This window comes from Mauremys reevesii, linkage group 1, assembly GCF_016161935.1.
Source record: "Mauremys reevesii isolate NIE-2019 linkage group 1, ASM1616193v1, whole genome shotgun sequence".
Classification (NCBI taxonomy): domain Eukaryota; kingdom Metazoa; phylum Chordata; order Testudines; family Geoemydidae; genus Mauremys; species Mauremys reevesii.
In genome coordinates, this window is record NC_052623.1 from 9,549,841 (window position 1) to 9,564,341 (window position 14,501).

At 43.9% G+C, this 14,501-nt stretch overlaps 1 pseudogene; it reads right to left on the reverse strand.

The window, feature by feature from the left end:
• Positions 1–4,016: 4,016 nt before the first annotated feature.
• LOC120383089 lies at positions 4,017–5,963 on the reverse strand (annotated as a pseudogene).
• Between the last annotated feature and the right edge of the window lie 8,538 nt (positions 5,964–14,501).

The following is a 14,501-nucleotide window of genomic DNA, read 5'->3' on the forward strand; positions in this document are numbered from 1 at the left end:
TTGTTTGAATGGGGGAAGTGTTGTGTGTGTGTTTGTGCTTGGATACATTGAGAGAAAAGGGTTGAAAGACTAGAGCTAGAGAAGTTTTAAAGCTGAAAAAGAAAGTTGGGGTAAGGTTTAGAGAAAAAAGGGAGAGAAAGATTATTGGGTGAGGTTCAGTGAGGAGAGCTGTGAGAGAAGAAGTTTAAAAGACTAGAGTGAGAGAAGTTTAAAGTTTGGGTAAGGTTTATTGAAAAAAGTTGATTGTGTAAGGAGAGCTGTTGTTAAAGGGCAGGTTATTAAAGAAAAGAGAGGCTGGTAAAGGTATGCTATAAAAGAATAGAAAATTTGATACATTGAAAGATTAGAGTGAAGGATGTTTGGGTAAGGATATTGATGTGATTGAGTAAGGAGATCTGTTATTAAAGAATAGAGTATTTGTGTTACTGAACACAAGCAGAACGAAAAAATGTACCCCACTGACTGTTGGTAGTGAAATGAGTGTTTGTGCTTAGCTACACGGAGAGAAAAAAGGCGATTGAGTAAGGATTGCTATTGGTAAAGGACAAGTTCTTACAGAATAGAACGCTTGTGTTACTGAACACAGGCAGAGCAAAACATCCTACCCCACTGACTGTTGGTAGTGAAATGATAGCTGTTTTTGTCCGCGCTTTTGAAAGCTAGCCCTTCCTTTTGGTGGACCAGTTAGAGGATGTTTTACAGTTAGGTCACTGAATGTACTTCTTGAACCATTCCTGTAGTCCCAAGATTTAGAGAGGCTCTTTACCTTACACTAAAAGCTATAAAAACAGGATTAAAACGGAAATGTAGTAAGCACATGATAAAAAAGCAAATAAAAATAATTGAACAATATTAAAAACTAAGGCAAAACCTGTTTAGTAAGCACATAGCCTAAAACTGGCTAAAAAAACATTAAAAGCTAGATTTAAAAAGGAAATGTACTAAGCACATGATTAAAAAAGTAAATAAAAGCTATAAAAACAGGATTAAAAGGAAAAGTTAGTAAGCACATAATAAAAAAGCATTAAACAATATTAAAAACTAAGGCAAAACCTGTTTAGTAAGCACATGGCCAAAACTGGCTAAGAAACAATAAAGCTAGGTTTAAAAAAGAAATTTACTAAGCACAGAGCCAAAAACTATCAAGAGGGGCTAAAAACAATATTAACAAAAACAAGCTTAAAAATATTTTGTAGCAAGGACTGCAAAGCAATAATTACAATTTTGTTGACCATTATCTTGTCTAAACCCCTAGAGAATATATTTTATTTTGTTTTTATAAAACTTTTGTTATGCAAACTGTAACCTTAGATGATGTACAGCATTAAATCATATGAAACAGTAGACGAGAGACCTGAGACATTGTTGAAATCAGAAGGGCTACAATCAAGTCCTAATGCAGAGGGCCGGGGATGGAAAATGAAAAGGTCCAGCCGAAGTGGAAGATGGTATGATTTAAGAGGGGCTTGGGGGCTGCTTTGCAACGATCCATAGGGAGCCTATAACCCTCATGCACAAACCCCAGGGCTGGGTGAGGTGGGTGGGCCTTTGTTAGAGGAGCAGGCCGTTCATATACCTTTTGTTGTTGTTGACAAACTGTAACCTAATTGCACATATACTACGGGGGCAAACTACTGCCCTTTTGACAAACCCCACACCCCTTGAACTCCAAAGAACGCTTTATACAGTTATTTTCAACTGACATTTTATTTTACAACACACCCTGTTTTGTTCCCAAAACACACTCTAACTGTTAGTGTTTTTTCTTCGCAAGATTTTGTAATTTGATGAGCAAAGAAGACAATCAACATTTTGCATTAAACATTTATCTGTCAGTTTGATGATTTTATCTAAAATGCTTTTAGGGTCCTTGGCCATCTTTAATCATCAGACCCGTGTAAGGAGGGAGGGTGCACGATACTCTTAGCCAATAGTAAAAATCTTAAATGAACTAAATTGTACTATAGAATCTCTATGGATAGTAATTCCATGTTTGAAAAATAAGAATATAGCAGTAGGGCTATATTACATACCACCTGACCAGGATGGTGTTAGTGTCTCTGAAATGCTCAGAGAGATGATAGAGGCTATTAAAATAAAATAAACTCAATAATAATAATGGGGGATGTCAACTATCCCCATATTGACTGGCTACATATCACCTCAGGAAGGGATGCTGAGAGAAAGTTTCTTGACACCTTAAATGACTGTTTCTTGGAGCAGCTAGTCCTGGAACCCACAGGATGAGAGGCAATTCTTGAATTAGTCCTAAGTGGAGCTCAGGATCAGGTCCAAGAGGTGAATATAGCTGTACCGCTTCGTAATAGTGACCATAATATAATCAAATTTAACGTCCCTGTGGCAAGGAAAACTCCACAGCGGCCAAACGCTAGCATTTAATTTTAGAAAGGGGAATGACACAAAAAGGAGGAGGTTAGTGAAACAGAAATTAAAAGATACAGTACCAAAAGTAAAATCCCTGCAAGCTGTGTGGAAACTTTTTAAAGACAGTATAATAGAGGCTCAACTTAAATGTATATCCCAATTTAAAAAACATAGTAAGAGAACCAAAAAAGAGCCACAGTGGTTAAACAACAAAGTAAAAGAAGCAGTGAGAGTCAAAAAGGCATCCTTTAAAGAGTGGAGGATGAATCCTAATGAGGAAAATAGAGAAGAGCATAAACTCTGGCAAATGAAGTGTAAAAATGTAATTTACAAGACCAAAAAAGGATTTGAAGAACAGTTAGCCAAAGACTCCAAAAGTAATGACAATCTTTTTTTAAATACATCAGAAGCAGAAAGCCTGGTAAACAACCAGTGGGGCCACTGGATGAGCGAGATGTTAAAGAAGCACTCCAAGACAATAAGGCCTTTGAAGAGAAACTAAATGAATTCTTCGCATCGGTCTTCACTGTTGAGGATGTCAGGGAGATTCCCAAACCTGAGCCATTCTTTCTGGGTGACACATCTGAGGAACTGTCCCAAATTGAGGTGTCATTAGAGGAGGTTTTGGAACAAATTGGTAAACTAAACAGTAATAAGTCTCCAGGATCTGATGATGCAGTGAGCTAGTTACAGAGGTTTTCTTCCCCTGCCTCAATGGGGTTTATTGCCACCTTGGGGCTGAGCTGATCTCCACTCAGTGGTAACAGCTTCCTGGAGCACAGCACACCCTGTCCAAGTCCCTGTTGGTAGGGGCTACCACAGAGTGCCCTGTTGTGGCCTGAGATAGCCCTGCAGACACCCTGCCCTGTCTGGCCGGCCAGAGTTGGGCCGTGGTAATAGCTACCCCGAGAGCCCAGGCCGCTGTGGGGAGCCCCGGACTCTCCATCTTCCCTGGGAGTGCACCCTGGGGGAGAAGGAACAGAGGCTGAGGCCTTCTCTGAGGGCCCCTGTCATCTATCCAGGGCTCTATCACAGTGGCTTTGGTTCCTTGGGCAGCCCTTACCACAGTCTAGCTCTGGCCTCTCGCCTGGAGAGGGGGAAGAGCTTTGGGTAAAGAACAGGAGCAGGGGTTGGTGTGTTGGGGGAAGATATGTGGCAGAGGGTGGGGTCTCAGGGAAAGAGGAGGAGCATAGGTTGGGGCATCAAGGGGGAAGAAGGAGGCAGGGGTTGGGTCACCGTGGGGAGGGGACTCCTGCCGGTGTCCTGCTTTTGCATTTTGAATGCAAATAGGCTGGGTTGGGATAGGAGCTAGCTGTGCCTCTGTGCGGGGGCCGAGGGCCATTTCCACCAATTTCAATACGGCTCTTTATGGGTCAACATCCCATCAGTTCACAGGCTCTCAATGAAAACAGTGATTTCTAATCTCCTTCCCCCAGTACACTGTCCTCCTTCATCAGGAGTTGGGCACAATCCCTCTACCATTGTTCCAGGCCTTAGACCCCAGGTGAATCTCTCTCTACAATGTGGAGGTAAGTAACTCAACTTGGATATAAGGGTCCAGATTGGAATAGGTAGCCCATTTTTTCGTCTCCCATGTCACCAGCTCTGGACCAGAGTCGTGAATTGACCGTTCACTTAACGAGGGCCCTGATTATCCTCGTACGAAGATGTTTGCTTTTCACGCTGTAAACAATTGGGTTCATCATGGGCGGGACCAGCAGGGAGATGTAGCCCAGGAGAATCTGAAGTATGGGAAAAGAACCCTTCCCGAACCTGTGTATCACAGACAGGCCGATCTCTGGCATGTAGAAGAGCAGGACGGCGCAGAGGTGGGAGACGCAGGTGTTCAGGGCCCTGAGGCACTCTGTGTGGGAAACAACACTTAATACTGTTTTGAAAATCATCACATATGAGAGGAAGATGAGCAGCGAGTCCAACCCCATTGTTAAGAGTGTAGTAAACAAACCATAGATGCTGTTGATTCTGATATCAGAACAAGCCATCTTCATGACCTCCTGGTGTAGGCAGTAGGAATGGGAGAGGACATTGGCTTGACAGTACTGGAAACGTCTCAGGAGAAAGGGAAGTGGTAGTATTATGGCCACCCCTCTTAGCACAAATGCCAGTCCCATCTTGGCTGTTCTTGGCAGGGTTAAGATGGAGGCATATCTCAGCGGGTCACGGATCGCGATGAAGCGGTCAAAAGCCATCAACAAGAGCAGGGAGGATTCAATGCACTGAAGTGAGTGGATGAAGAACAGCTGGGCAAAACAGGCATCCAGGCTGATCTCCCTGGAGTTTAACAAGTATATGCCCAGTATCGTCGGTATGGTGGTTATCGATATGCCAAGGTCTGTGACTGCCAACATGGAAAGGAAAATGTACATGGGCTCATGGAGGCTTGGATCTGTTTTTACAATGAACAGAATGACTGAATTTCCTACTATTGAAATAGCATACATGAAGCAGAAGGGAACAGAGATCCAGAGATGGACATCTTCCTGACCTGGTAGCCCGGTGAGAAGGAACACTGCAGATGTGAATTTGGTATCATTGAGAGGTGACATAATGGACTGGGGAGGTCCGAGGAGTATTGAACTTTCCTTTCTAAAAGGAAAAAGAACATGATATTTAACAAGACATCTTTCTGCTCTCAATGCAAGTGTAGAGAGCAAAAACATAGACTTGGATTTACGGCACCAATAGGAAGATAGGCATGGCCAGTTTGGATGAAACCTGTGATTGATCTAGCCCTGTACCCAGTTGTCAATTCCACATCCTTCAGAAGAAGGTAGAAGAAGTCCTGCAAGAGGCAGCTATGAGATAACCTGCACACAGGGAAAGTTTCCCCTGACAACCACTAATTAGACATAATTTGTGGTATAAATCAGGAAGGTTTAGAGCCCTTCCAACAGTTTTTCAATTAATCCTGATCACAGTAATTGAATTTTTTGTTTACCCATATACTCATCCAGTCCCTCTTTGAATCGTGCTAAGCTCTTGGCTATATTGATATCTTGTCTCTGTGAGTTCTGTAGCCTACTTGAGTACTCTGCGATTTTACAGTTGTGAGCTTCCCAATTACACCCTTTCTGGCCCTTCAATTCTGAGTGTGGCTCATTGTATCATGACATGTATGTAAACACATGGCAACAGCATTATTAAAACAGTCAATATATTTATCTTTCCTGTATTGAAGCCATTCATAAACATGTTTTTGCCTCATTATCTATCTATCTATCTATCTATCTATCTATCTATCTATCTATCTATCTATCTATCTATCTATCATTTTCTCCACTCCTGAGAGTTCAAATTATTCCACTGACTCTTTCGAGCACATGGGATAAATTCTTAGGGGCAGGTGTTTAATTCAATAACATTGACTTCAATGGCATCACTCCAGATTTGCATGTGTAAATTCGATCAGAATTTGGTTCTATTAACTTTCTCTTAGAAAATGGTCCCGGTGATACACTCTGACCCCCAAGAATCCCTCTAAGAGAAGCTGGAGTGCTTTGCCTGGCCAGTGTTCCTTGAATCCAGAGAGTTTTATCCACCTACAGGCTTCTCTTCATCCTCACAGGACCTGCATCCTCTCCTCATGTAAGGGTTTGTAGACATCTACCAAGTTACAAGCTAAGATAGAGTTACCTCATTTGGGTGGGGAACGTATTGGCATCACAAATGGGTGAATAGTACAAACAATAGATTTCCACTAATATCCAGGTGAGTGTGCAAGTTACTTCAGCCATGCTTGTGTAACAGGTAATGGGCGTAAATTACATACAACCACTATAACACTCCCCTTTCCTGCACCTGAGCTCTAGTCTGCTGAAGCACTGAGCAGCAGTTCTGTTCTGTCAGGACTTTTTGGAAAGGCTTGTACAGGTATTGCTGAGGGATTGTATTCATGACCCTTAAGGTAAGTGTTAGAAACAGTTTCTCATCAGATACCAGGACACAGCATCATAAAACTGTTCACTGAACAAAATGTAAATAGCACACACCCATTGCAAACAGTATGTGGAGCACTTCTGAAATGCTATGTAAAGGAAAACCAATTAAGCAATAACGTTTCCACTGCTCCTTCCTATAGAGCTTCTAAAAACGGTGCTGCTGCCTTTTGATATACAGGCATGTCATGAACGTTTGGTTTGCAATATTTGTATTACTTTGCAACATCTCAGCCCTCATTCAGTCACTCATTAGCAAACAATAGTCTACTAGCTCCTCTGTCCCTGGCTTAATAGTTGACTGGGTCTCCTCAGGTTCTGTTCTGTCAGTCTGTAGCCTGTATCTGGAGTGGTAACAGGCCTTGGAATCAGTATAGAAAATATTCATTCGCTGTAGTCTCACTCTCTAGTACAGAGTAACCCCAGCACCTGGTATTCAGGCATGATGAGGGTTTGCAGGAAGAGGATTTCAAAGTCAAATGCATGTGGAACTTCATTTCCCACATTAAAGTAGTCTATTGCTTTCTGACTCCCTATGACCTGCTTTTTGAAAACCTTCATTCTCCTCTTCATTCATTATTCCTATTGCTCAGATTAACTACTTTGTTTTCAGAAGGCTGGCTAGTCACTCGCCTGACTGCTAGTCACAGACTCCAAGAGGGAAGAAACACAAGTGCCGAACCCATTCGGAGCTGCAGGGTAAGCACAGTCAGGGGTGGCTCCAGGCCCCAGCACGCCAAGCATGTGCTTGGGGCAGCAAGCCACGTGGGGTGCTCTGTCGGTCGCCGGGAGGGCGGCAGGCAGCTCCGGTGGACCTCCCGCAGGCGTGCCTGCGGCGGGTCCGCTGGTCCGGTGCCTGCGGGAGGTCCACCAAAGCCGCGGGACCAGCGGACCCTCCACAGGCACGCCTGCGGTAGGTCCACCAGAGCCTCCTGCTGCCCTCCCGGCAACCGGCAGAGCGCCCCCCGGGCATGCCGCCCTGCTTGGGGCAGCGAAATGTCTAGAGCCGCCCCTGAGCACAGTTGACCCACAGTGTGCAGTAGGCCAGGGCCCAGTTCAAGGGTGGGAGGTTCTGGATTCCACAGCATGACAGGGCAGTTATGAGGCCAGACATGTGGACCTTGCAGACCAGAGAGGGGACAGAGAGGCTCGAAGGTTTGTAATTCTGAGGGGTATCTACAGGGTGGAAATGGTGGACTCCTCAGACAGTCAGAAAACAGAAATATGACCAATCACACCTGTTACCACAGAGCAACACAGCTCTGATTTCCAGGAGCAAGTAAACCTGAGATGATTTGGGAACTAGTCACTGAGATTCTGTTGGATCTCTTCTCACTCAGCCCCTGGCAGGATCGGGCCCAGAGCACATGGCACCTCCAGAAATGGAAGCCCTTAAGAAATCCTGATTTGTGGCATTGGGGTTTTAACACTCCGAGCTCAGTCTGAATGTCAGATTTCTGTGTAGCTTGAACAGCCCAATGTAGAGCATGGGCAGATGTAGGGGAGGGGTTCCCAAGCTACCTAGTGCTGCCTGCCCTCCAGCCCCATCACTGAGTCACCCCAAGAGCTCAGCTGAGTCCTCTGCTGCTGCACAGAACATCTGCAAATGGAAACAGCTCACAGCCTTTACCCTTCACTGTGCATTTTAAAGATAGTGAAACCTGCCAACGTACCCAATTCCTGCTAGAAGGGGAGCCACTGACACCAGAGATCTTCACCCTAAAGGACAAGGAGTCACTGAGGAGGTTACACGGGCAGCAGGTTCTGTTCAGTATCTGTTCAGATAGGGAGGCAACTGTGTTTATGAAGCATGTCTGCACATTCCCCTGGGGGCCACTTGGCCATCAGGGAACCTCAGCTGCTTGGCTTCCTGTGCACCAGTTTTAACCCCCGTCACGGCCAATGGCAAACTGCAGGAGGCCAATTCACAGGAGATGTGTGGTGATGTTACCCACCTGGATGGCAGTGCCAGCCCTGCTGCAGGCTCTATTCCTGGAATCTGGGCTTGTCGTCACTCTTCCATGATGCTGCCACAGCTGTGATCATGCTTAAATTAAATAATGAATAATAATAATAATATTTGACCAGTTTTCTCTCTGGCAGTCCCCTTTCCTGCATTACAGGGAAGGGAGATTGCACAGGCTCAGTGTGCATTGTGTGAAAAAGTACTTTCTTTTGTTTGTTTTAAACCTTCTGCCTGTTAACTTAATTGTGTGACTCCTGGTTCTAGTGAAGGGGTAATAACACTTCCTTATTCTCTTTCTCCACACCACTCATGAATTTATAGATCTCTATCCTATCCCTCCTGAGTCATCCATTCTCCAAGCTGAAAAGTCTCAATCTTTTTAATCTCTCTTCATCTGGAAGCTGTTTTATACCCCTAATTTTTTTGTCACCCTTCTTTGTACTTTTTTTCCAATCCAAATATATCTTTTTTGAGATGGGGTGACCAGAATTGCACATAATTTTCAAGGTGTGGATATACCATGTATTTATATAGAGGCAAGATGATATTTTCTCTCTTATTAACTATCCCTTTAGTAATGATTCCAAATTAGAGATGTGTGTGGAGCCCCCATTTAGGGAGGCTAGCCCCCAGGGTCCAATCCCTTCTGCCCTTACCTGGGGTTCTTTCAACCCAAAGTTTGTGGTAACTTTTACTCTGTGTGAGGTGGTGTCAGGAAATAAATCAAGAGAGACACAGCCGTCCGACCGATAGATGGCTGACACAAACAGGGCAACACAAGAGTGCTTTCACTTAAAGGTAAACTTTACTAGTCTGAAACTCTTACACACGTCCACAACAGATTAGTAAAACACCCCCAACTCTCAATAATTACCAAAGCTGAGTGTGGCTCTCGAGTGGCACAGTGGCAGCCTTCCGGTGGCCAAATCTTCTGCCTGCCAGTGGGGACCACGAGATGCGTCCAGAGGGAGAGCCCTGAAGAAACCCTCCCAAAGAGTCCACCTAACTCAATTTTTTTCCCCCTAATTTATACATTAGTAATACAATGACATGTCACTTAAAGAAAATGTGTTAAGCAAACAGTTTCAAAGGTCAAGCAAGGGGTTTCCTTCTGGTCATAGATTAAACAAGTGTGATTTTTTCAAAGTTTGCACACCTTGAGGCCCATAACATTCACATGTCAGGGTTCCCCCCACTCTGAACTCTGGGGTGCAGATGTGCGGACCCGCATGCTTATATTCTACCAGCTTAGGTTAAAACTTCCCCAAGGTACAAATTCCTTTCCTTGTCCTTGGACGGTATTGCTGCCACCACCAACTGATTTAAACAAATATTCAGAGAAGGGTCACTTGGAATCTATATCCCCCCAAAATATCCCCAAAACTCTTTTGCCCCCTTTCCTGGGGAGGCTTGAGAATAAACTACCAACTTGTTCATCTCACTGAACAAGTGTTCCAAAAATGCTTACAATTGTTGGTAGTTGAACAAAAATTGTGGATTCCATACAGACCTAAATCGTCAGAAATGGTAGAGTGAACAAATTTCACCATCAAACTCATGCTGCAAAAACTGGTAGATGTCAGTTATGTAAATTGAAAAAAAAATCTCTCCCTTACTGGAGGAATCTAGAGGGAGAAGGATGTAAAACATATATTCCAGGGGAAGTTCACTCTTTGCTAATCAATACTGAAATTCCATATGGATCATGGGAAAACAGACTCAAACGTCAAAGCTCAATAAGGAGTTAAGCAATACTCATCTACAATCTAAAGCATAAGAATAAGGAAAAATGTAAAGCCAGTATCCAAATTAAGGTTTTGAGTAATGTCAAAGTTATTCATACATATTTTAAAGTAGAGGTAAAGACAATGATAGTGGGGGAAAAAACCCATGATTCTTAGAACTCAGTGGAATGTCTAGAATTACAGAAAGGCTCTCCTAGTGATCTCACTGCCACACCTATGGCAGGGGTATTAATCAAACAAGTACAATTCCTGCATAAACTTGTTTTATGCCTTTTCTTTACCAGCATGTTTTGAGTAACGTGTCTGGGGAAAATCTCAGCTGTGTGTTCAAAGCCTGTTGCATATCTTTCCCAGTGTACAGACACCTGTGCGTTGCAAGACAGTATCATTCTGGCTTTATACGCCAGCAAGGGTGCAAGCAGGGGCGGCTCTAGGGATTTTGCCGCCCCAAGCACGGCAGGCAGGCTGCCTTCCGTGGCTTGCCTGCGGAGGGTCCGCTGGTCCCATGGCTTCAGTGGACCTCCCACAGGCACGCCTGTGGGAGGTCCACCCAAGCTGCAGGACCAGCGGACCCTCCGCAGGCATGTCGCCGAAGGTACCCTGCCTGCCGCCCTCGCGGCGACCGGCAGAGCGCCCCCCGCGGCTTGCCGCCCCAAGCAGGTGCTTGGCATGCTGAAGTCTGGAGACACCCCTGGGTGCAAGGCAGGGGAGCTGGGAAATTGGCTGTTGTCTTCTGTCTCTGTACGAGTGGCTTAGGTAAAGCACTCAGGCACCTTAGTTGGAAGGGCTGGTTGTGTCACCAACAACTTCCTGGGTTCATCAGTAATCTCCATTGAGTCCAGAGAGATTACAAATGAACCCAGGAAGCTGAGTAGCACATACTGCCTCCTCAGCCACACTGGAACCTACATGGCACATAATAATTGTGACGTTGCTCCCCATCATGCTTTACAGAAATATGCTTATGAATGTATATATGACATAACTGGGATATGTTTTATGCTACATATGCCATGTAACATATCTATGTAAAGGTTATGATCTACTGAATATATTTATCCTATTTGTATGTATGTATCATTTTTGTATTCAAAGTTATGAATATTGGCTGTGTACTTGTTTGATTTTAAGTAGCCTCAGTAAGGCATTTGGGCAGCTTCTTGATAAAGGAATTTTCAAGTTAAGTGCCCAGTCAAGAAACACTTAATGGATAATGGATCTTGGAAGGCTCCAATCCACATAAGAAGTCTACCTGAGGACATTCAAGGTAGCATGTGAACAATGGCTACTACCTGTATGTTCTGAGTCATGCATGGACATGTGACTTGCCCATGTGACTTCAAAACTCCATCTTGTAGCTGTGATTCTACACAGGGGAAGGGAGGGATGTCCACCCATAAGAGAAAGTCTAATTAAACCCCTGGGAGACCCCTCGATTTTGTCTTCAGCTGGCTCAAGAGAGAGCCTCTCCACCGCAAAAGATACCTGAAAGAAACTGGGACAAAGGACAGTAACTACAGGGGATGTGAGTGATTGCTGGGCCCAGACTAGAACAAGGCTAGTCTGTAGAAGAAGCTTACTGGAACATCTCTGAGGGTGAGATTTAATCTGTAATCACTTTCTTACTGTATTAGGCATAGACTTACGTGTTTTATATTATTTTGCTTGGTAATTCACTTTGTTCTGTTTGTTATTAGTTGGAACCACTTAAATCCTACTTTCTGTATTTAATAAAATCACTTTTTACTAATTAATTAAACCAGCGTATGTATTAACACCCTGGAGGGGGGCGGCAAACAGCTGTGCATATCTCTCTATTAGTGCTATAGAGGGTGAACAATTTATGAGTTTACCCTCCATAAGCTTTATACAGGGGAAAATGGATTTATTTGGGGTTTGGCGCTCATTGGGAGTTGGGCATCTGAGTGCTAGAGACAGTGTTAGGATATAGATATTCAGGCCTGTCTGCAAAGGCCTATACTTTAAGAATTTAGGTGTATTCTTATCACTTAGCTGGTCATAGAGGTATGAAAGAAAGAATAAAAAATCACATCTGTCTGTGTAATGGCCTTCTCTTCCTGTGACAGTCTGAGGCCTGGTTCTTTGGCTAAGCAGCAAAGGCAGCCATAAGCTGGGAAGTATATGGTGACATCCTCACATTCCAATCTAGTCACATTGAAATAAGGTGCTATTGGCTGTTACAATCCTGCCCTGATATTCCATCACCTCCAGAGAAAGGGAAGAGCCTAGAAGATGTAAAAGGAAACTTAGTTTGATAGCATCCTGTCTGGCAAGAACTCACTTATCAATAGACACAGCTGGAAAACCCTTATGTCTGTATAGATGTAGTTGTGAAATCCTCACTTCTGTATTGTTATGTATGTTTATTTGCATGGTCTCTGTCTGGTTCTGTGATTGTTTCTGTCTGCTGTATAATTCATTTTGTTGGGTGTAAACCAATGAAGGTGGTGGAATATAATTGGTTAAATAACCAGGTTACAGTATATTAGGATTGGTTAGTTAAATTTCAGTAAAATGATTGGTTAAGATATAGCTAAGCAGAATTAAAGTTTTACTATATAGTCTGCAGTCAATCAGGAAGTTGGGGGGGGAGGTGGAAACAGGGACTGGGGATGGGGGAGTTGGGATCATGTTTTGCTAAAGGGGGGAATGGGAACAGGGAATGGGAGCAGGGACACAGGCAAGGCTCTGTGGTGTCAGAGATGGGAAGGGGGACACTGAGGAAGGAAACTGGAATCCTGCTCGCTGGAAGTTCACCCCAATAAACATCCAATTGTTTGCGCCTTTGGACTTTGGGTATTGTTGCTCTCTGTTCATGCGAGAAGGACCAGGGAAGTGAGAGGGTGAAGGAAGAAGCCCCCTAGCAGACAGGAACACTTCTTAAGCCGTTTTCAGTTAAGCCTGCAGCTGTTGGGGGATGTGGTTCAGACCTGGGTCTGGGTTTGCAGCAGGCTAGAGTGTCTGGCTCAAACCAGGCAGGGCTCTGAAATCTCAAGCTGCCGGGAAAACAGGCTCAGGGGTAGTCTCGGCACATCAGTTGGCAGTTCCCAAGGGGTTTTCTGTGAGCCAACCCATTCCAATAATAAGCAAAAAATTCCCTGTGCAAACCCTGCAACTGTCATCCGGAGGCCACAGCTGCACCAAGGAAGGCTGAGCCTGTCCTGGCATTTTATATCCACCACCTATGGTTCCCAATATTTAGTTAGCTTTTCTTTTGACTGCCTCTGCACATTGAGCAGAGGTTTTCAGAGAACTATAGACAATGACTCCAAGATCTCTTTCTTGAGTGGTAACAGCTAATGAGGAACCATCATTTTGTATGTATAGTTTGAATTATATTTTTCCAATATGCATTACTTTGCATTTGTCAAGAAAAAAAATGTGTTCCCCCAGTCACCAAGTTTTCTGAGATCCCTTTGTAACTCATCACAGTCTACTTTGGAGTTACATATATTGAATAATTTCATCTCATTTGCAAATTTTGCCACCTTTGTTTACCCCTTTTCCCAGATCATTTATGAATACGTGGAACCAGAGTGGTCCCAATCCAGTCCCCTGTCAGGGAGGGATAGCTCAGTGGTTTGACCACTTGCCTGTTAAATGCAGGGTTGTGAGTTGAATCCTTGAGGGAGGCATTTAGGGATCTAGGGAAAAAATCTGTCTGAGGCTTGGTCTTGCTTTGCACAACAGGTTGGACTAAATAACCTTCTCAGGTCCCTTCCAACCTTGATATTCTATGACATCATTAGCTACCTCTCTCAATTGTAAAAGTGACCATTTATTCCTACTCTTTGTTTCCTATCTTTTAACCAGTTACTGAGACAGGAGAGAACTTTCTTTCTTACCCCATGACTGCTTACATTTCTAAAGAGCCTTTGTTGTGGGACCATGTGAACTGCTTTCTGAAAGTCTAATTACACTATATGCCTGGATGACCCTTGTCCACGTTTGTTGACCTGCTCAATGAATTCTAATAGACTGATGAGACATAATTTCCCTTTGTGAAAGCCGTGCTGATTCTTCCACAACAAATCATGTTCATCCATGAGTCTGATAATTCTGTTCTTTACTAAATCAGTTTGCCTTGTACTGAAGCCATGATTACAGGCCTGTAATTGCTGGGATCACCTCTGGAGCCTTTTTTAAAATATCAGTATCATATTAGCTATTTGCCAGTCATCTGGTACAGAAGCTGATTTAAGTGATAGGTTCCACACCACAGTTAGTTGTTCTGCAATTTGATATTTGAGTTCTTGCAGAACTCTTGGGTGAATATCATCTGGTCCTAGTGACTTTTCTCTGTTTAATTTGTCAGTTTCTTCTACAAACTCTGTGACAGGTTGTCCCCCCTGGGGTGCAGTCTGGGAATGATCGAACCACTGAGCCCGCTAACCATTCAGCTGGGCTGGCCTCTCTCAGACTGGTCTG